The sequence below is a fragment of the Dasypus novemcinctus genome, chromosome 1 (genome assembly GCF_030445035.2).
Source record: "Dasypus novemcinctus isolate mDasNov1 chromosome 1, mDasNov1.1.hap2, whole genome shotgun sequence".
NCBI classification, from domain to species: Eukaryota; Metazoa; Chordata; class Mammalia; order Cingulata; family Dasypodidae; genus Dasypus; species Dasypus novemcinctus.
In genome coordinates this window covers 19,405,929-19,412,614 of record NC_080673.1, presented here as the reverse complement: position 1 = coordinate 19,412,614, position 6,686 = coordinate 19,405,929, and the positions used below count along the sequence as shown (strand labels likewise).

At 39.3% G+C, this 6,686-nt stretch overlaps 1 pseudogene; it reads right to left on the bottom strand.

Moving 5' to 3' along the window:
* Positions 1 to 1,602: 1,602 nt before the first annotated feature.
* On the bottom strand, positions 1,603 to 2,562 carry LOC101445557 (heterogeneous nuclear ribonucleoprotein A1-like; annotated as a pseudogene).
* Positions 2,563 to 6,686: the final 4,124 nt, after the last annotated feature.

The following is a 6,686-nucleotide window of genomic DNA, read 5'->3' as shown; positions in this document are numbered from 1 at the left end:
AATCTAAATAAATAGTTGTTGTAGTATTAATGTGACTACTGATACATTTATCTATTATTTGTCAGGTAATCAATTTTAACTAAGATTACAATCTTCTGTTTGAATTTATTTGACATCTTAAGTACGTTATTTTTATGTAGGCTGTATTTACTGTTTCTATATGTAGTATTTTTGTATAAGATTAATATTTTTAAGGATTTAAAGATGGTGACTGGTTTATATAGGAACTGTTTCATATTAACAACTACATACTAAAAATTTTTCCACGGAGGATCCAGCAGCAGCATTTTCCTTCTTCCCTATTGTTTAATCACTATGTAGGAGCACAATCTGGTTCCTAACACACGCTTTAGTCTGATAGTCCTCTTGGGTGATAGCTGAGAGGGGAACATTCAAGGCAAAAAAGGAAGCGTTTTGATTTCTCTTCTCTGCCAGTTCCCCTTTCCTACTATCGCACCTCTTTGCACCCTGCCCTCTTCTTCTTTCTACTTCGAATATTAGAGCCGAATCATCTTTAGTCTCTGTGAGGAATTGTCCAAGAGGGGTAAGGGAGGCTAACTTTCTGACTGCCCCTTGTTTTGTTTTCTGGGAAAAACTTCCTTGTGTTTTGTGGCCTTTCTCGACCACAGGATATCCCTCTGGAAGATCCTTCCTTATAATTTATCCTCCAGGGAAACACCCTAAATGGGCATTGCAGGACTTTTTCAGTTCACTTGTACTCTTAGAATGCTTAGGGACCAGGGGATTGTTCTGAGAGTTGAATGGTCATAAGATTTTGAAGACTAGATTTAGGGTTATTGAGGTCATAAAACTCCCTTAAAAAACTTAGTGAATTGAGAAACTAGAATGAAAGTTCATGTGAACATACAATTTTTTTTCAAGAGGATATCAAATTGTTTATTGATTATACATGACATGGATGATACAAGCTTAATTTCCCATCTTTACCTTCATCTGGTACCATTATAAATTTAGATGTATTGCTTAGGATGTGTCAACAATCATTTTCATAACCAAATTAAATTCTGTAATTTTGCTTGGGTGACCCTTTTTAGTGATGAACTCCAGGTCACAATACAGTAACGTCAGTCCATCTACAGCAAGGTTTCTGAAGACAACAAACGGCTTCTCTGCCCACAAAGCAGTCTTCTAAGATTGTAAATGAATTTTGAATGGAAACTGGCATCATCCTGAAGGAATTCTAACTTTATACTGTTGGAGCAGTTTATCAAGATGGTTTTAGAGTAGACTAACTTTACATAGCACATTTTAAAAAAGGACACATTTATTCAGTGTCATGATCAGACTATTACATTTAGCAGTTAATAGCATGGGTGCAAAAACAAAACTAAACAAAAAACCTCTACTTTAAAACTTTTTGTTGGAATGCTTTACACTTTCCACAGACCAGAAACTAAAATAATGTGTTATACAATTAGTTATAAATACAGTCCTCATGTTTTTTTGCCCATACACATCAATATAGCGTAAAACATCTTCTTTGTAACAGCTTAGGCCCTGCCACCTATTTGTTGTAACCTGCAACTTCCCTGTCACTTCTCTGGCTCTCTTCTCCAGCTAAGCTTTGTTTCCTTGCAGTAATTAAAACCTTCCGCCACTGGTATAGTCACTGCTGCTGCTGGAACCTCCATAGCCACCTTGGTTTTGTGGTTTGGCAAAGTATTGGCTTCCACTTCCTTAAGGGCCAGTGCTTCTGCCTCCAAAGTTTCCTCTCCTCAGGGGTCCCAAATTTGAAGACTGATTGTTGTAATTGCCAAATTCACTGTAACTTCTGCCACCTCCAAAATTGCTTCCATCATTACCAAAGCCATTATAGCCATCCCCACTGCCACCATATCCACTACCACCTCGGCTGCCACCAAAACCACTTTGACCACTGAAGTTTCCTCCATGACCAAAGTTGACATTCCCACCAAAGCCACCTCCACACTGCCATCAAAATTCCCTCAACCATTTTGACCTCTTTGGATGAATGAAGCACTGGCCATCTTTTTTTCAGACAGGGTTTTCTTTACTTCCCAGTTTATCCATTCACAGTATGGTATTTCTCAATGACAATCTTTTCCACAGAGTCATGGTCATCAAAGGTTACAAAAGCAAAACCTCTCTTCTTGCCACTGCCTTGGTCAGTCATGATTTCAATTACTTCAATTTTCCCATAGTTATCAAAATAATCTCTTAGATGATGCTCATTAGTATCTTCTTTTAATACCACCAACAAAGAATTTTTCACAGTTAATTGGGCACCTGGTCTTTGGGAGTCATCTCTTGAGACAGCCCTCTTTGGTTCCACAAATCTTCCATCCACCTTGTGTGGACCTGAATTCATGGTTGCATCCACATCCTCCACAGTGGTATACATGACAAAAACATAGCCTCTGGAGTGCTTAATGTGTGAATCTCTCATTACCACATAGTCCAGAAGTGTTCCCCATTGCTCAAAATGGCTCTTCAGGCTTTCAACATAGTTTCAGAACTCAATTTTCCAATGAAGAGCTTCTGGAGTTGTTCAGGCTTTTTAGGAGACTCTGACTTAGACATGATGACAGCAGGAGGAAAGACTCCCAGGATGCTTCCTCAGCGGCATTCATGAGAGAAAGGAGTAAACTTAAGATCTTATCTTAAGATACAATTTTAAGCCTAGAGACTGGTTTATTATTTACTGGCCAGTTCTCTCCTTCTTCACAATTTAATGGTGGGTACCTGAAATAATGGTTTCTATGGACATTTTGAGGCAACTCTATCCTTTAAGTTCTGTTTAGAATACAGAATTTTGTAACTGAAATCCATGAGGATCAAAATTATTGGATTCTCCATCAATGTATATAGCTTAGTGCTAAAGAAATTGCTTGTCTTAACAAAGCTATATTTCTTCCATTTCTACTTTTGGAATGACTGGCTGGCTGAGTATAGGTTGAGAGAATCTTGCTCATAGGATCTTGCTAAAACTGGCAAAAATAACCAGCAAGAATTTAGAAATTTTTCTAAACGTTCCCAAACATAAAAGCTAAAAAGATCATGTGATCCATATTCCAATATACATTGGGTGATGTGTGCAAATGTTTTGTTATGACACAGCAAGGTCCCATATATTCCATGTTGAAATATTTATATCCTCACAGCCTGTGGTTAACTAGTTGCGACTAAACTAAAGTCACAAATTTAGATTCTTTTACTTCATCCAGGTGTCCATTCCATACAGCAGCAGCTACTACTACTACTACTATTACAATTATTATTATTATTATTTTCTCCAATATACAAGATATATGACATAAGGCTGGAGAGTTGATATACTTCTAAAGTAGGACAGTGAAGTCCTATTGCTGGCCTTGCCAACTGAAACAAACTATTTCTGGTGATCCTTACTAGCAGCAATTGAGGGAAAAAGCACTTTCCAGATCAATAGCTGCTACCAGGTACCAGGGAATGTGTTGATTTGCTCAAGCAATGATACCACACCTGGAACAGCAGGTTCAATTAGAGTCACCACTCGGTTAAGTTTACAATAAGCCATTGTCATCCTCTAATATCCATCCATTTTCTGCATGGGCCAAACAGAACTAAATGGGGATGTGGTGGGAATCACCACCCTGTGTTGTTGAGTCCTTGATGATGGCACTTGTCTCTGCAATCCCTCCAGGAATCCAGTATTGCTTCTGATTTACTATTTTGTGAGGCAGGAGCAGTTCTAGAGACTTCCACTTGGCCTTTCCTACCATAATAACCCTCATTCCACAGGTCAGGGGATGAAGGGAGGGATCCTGTCAGTTGCTGAGTATATCTATTCTAATTACACATTCAGGAACTGGAGAAATAGGCCCAGAATGGGTCCAGGGACCCACTGGATCCACTGTGAGATGAGCTTGAGCTAAAACTTTATCAATCATCTGACCTCCTTAAGTCCCTACTCTGACTGGTGGACCCCAGTGACATTTTGGTCTCCTGGAATTAATGTCATTTCTGAGTCAGTATCTAATAGTCCCTGACCTGTCTTATGATTTCCTTTTCCCAAGTGCGTAGTTATGCTGGTAAAAGGCTGTGATGTCTTTGGGGAAGGCTGGGAAGATTAACAGTATAAACAGTATAAATTTTTGGCAGTGTAACAAGGTCCTTCCCCAAGGGGACCCCAACTTCTTTTCATTTAAGGGGATCTGGATCTGTGACTTTTCTCGTCTGGGAATTGATTTAGGGGCCATTACTCTGTTTTTGGAATTTAAGTCAGACTTTTGTTCACTTAACCTAAAACTCTTCTGCTTATACAGATCAAGTAGGAATTTAGTAGACTGCTCATCTATTTTATTTCTAGGTTCCCCCTGATTTATTAGCCAATGCCATAGGTCTCTGCTACTCAGACTATGTTGATCACTGCTTTGAGTCTGCTGTTCATTCTGGTAGCCATGTCCACCTTGTCTTTGGTGATTAAGTGCTGCCAGGATCCAATTCAGTGACAGTAATACCTACATTAATTTCTGACCTACAGAGAAGAGTGACCACAGAACTCTTCAGGGAAGATGGAGTTAGTATCACAAGTTTATTCCTCACAGTCCTGGTGAAAAGACATGACTTCTGGACATTCATGGGGTGGGTGAGCACATTTTACATAATAAATCCATTCTAACAAGATAACCAATCTCTTTGAGCTTTGGATCCCCTCATCTACAGTATACAAGGGAAATTCTGGCATTTTGACCTCAAGTAATGTCAACCATCTTTTTGTCCATGTATCTGCCAGTCACCCAAACAATTAGAGCCCTTTCTAACCTCTCAAACTGTAATATTGAATCCAGACTCTCTGCTTAGAGGACCTATACCAATAAATTCATCCTGATTCACACTTAATATTCCTTCCACCATTATCCTACACCCTTAATCCATTCTTCTGATTATTGTCTATAAAAATTGGAAAACTTATGTAATTCTTTTGGAGTATAGTATAGTTCCTCATGGGTCACACTTTGTACTTCACTTTTGGGGGGTTGTGGTGAATTTAGTCTGGTTATAGGTCTGGAAGAAAAGAGGGGGTGAGTAAGGAGAAACATTAGAAATGTACTGCTTTGCCAATCAGTGAGATCCTGCTGAGTTGTGCGGAAGTGTAACCTCTGGAATGACCTCCTGACTCACTTTGAAATCTCCTAGTAACATAAACTCATTTGTCTTTACCCTTTCCCTCTTGTGGTCACAGTCTTCTTCCAGTTGCATTGCTAGCTGGTGCTTGGTAATAATCCCTCAGTGCCAAGGATGTTCATCCCTGGGAGTCATGTCCTATGCTGTGGGGAAGGTAATGCATTTATATGCTGAGTTTGGCTTATAGAGAGGCCATATTTGAGCAACAAGAAGGTTCTCAGGAGTTAACTCTTAGGTACACTATAATGCTAGGCTAAGTTTCAATTTCAAAAGTAAAGTTTCATAAGTACAGTCATAAATATCAAGGGTCCATCAATAGTCCACCGTCCTTCACTAGTCCCTGCCCCTGTACTCAGTAATTCTTTCTGTCTCATTAGAGACTGTGGCAGACGTCCCCAGGATGCAAAATTGATATTCTTTCCATTATTGTGTGAATCTCCATACACAATGACAATGCCCCATGAACACTTGAATACATTCATATGCCTTATAGGCATGCCACAGGTAAACCTCCTCCTATACCTCTCCCATCACTGGCACCCCACACCAATGATCCTACCCTGCCACAACTGTAACCCTTCTGTGATCCAAAACTTCTTAAAAAATGAAGTCAATGAAATAACTAAATATAATTAATAAGAAAATTAAATAATAGTTTTAAAAATAAAATTAAAATACAAAAACTTTTAAAGATATTTGACTGCCAAGGTAAATATTGCTTCAAGTAGTGGTGCTCCTGAGGGCTCTGGAGACATCCAGATACTATAGGCAGGGCAGACAACTCAGAAATTTGGTGCTGTGCCAGAGATATCTACTTTGGAATTTATGCTCCCCAGTGTGATAGAGTTGGACTCAGTTGTGGTTTCCCTACACGTGGCTCTTCTGTCCCTTCTATTTGAACATATAGTTAGTACTAGAGTTGATAAGTATATGTCCAAGAGACTTAAAGCTTTGGGCTGTCTATGTGCCGGTTGGGCCCTTAATCTCAACAGAGTTACAACACCTACTCTTCAGTCATTGGACTCACCCAGGACAATGAACAAGGAGATGATGATGGACAACACCCATCCCAAGGGACACAGAGAGTCTGTAACTGCAAGCAAGATAGTCCCATCCACCTGCCCATGGGATCTAAAGGCCTTCTCAGAGTCGGAGTGGGCATCCCCATTCCTGAATCCTTAGGATTGGGGAATAAAAGATGGACTAGAGTAGACTTGCTGTTATTCTACTACAGACTTACTGTGATTCTAGCAATGGAAGAAATTTTATCATGATGTGAAGGCAGTGACCACTGGAGGTTCTGAGGAGAGGGAGAGGGAAAATAGTTGTAATATGAGGGCATTTTCAGGACTTGGGAATTGTCCTGAATGACAGTACAATGACAGATACAGGTTATTACATATTTTGTCATAACTTACAAAATTCTGCAGAAGAGAGTGTAAACTACAATGTAAACTATAATCCATACTTACAGGCAATGCTCCAAAATGTGACAATCAATTGTAACAAATGTACCACACTAACAAAGTATGTTGTTA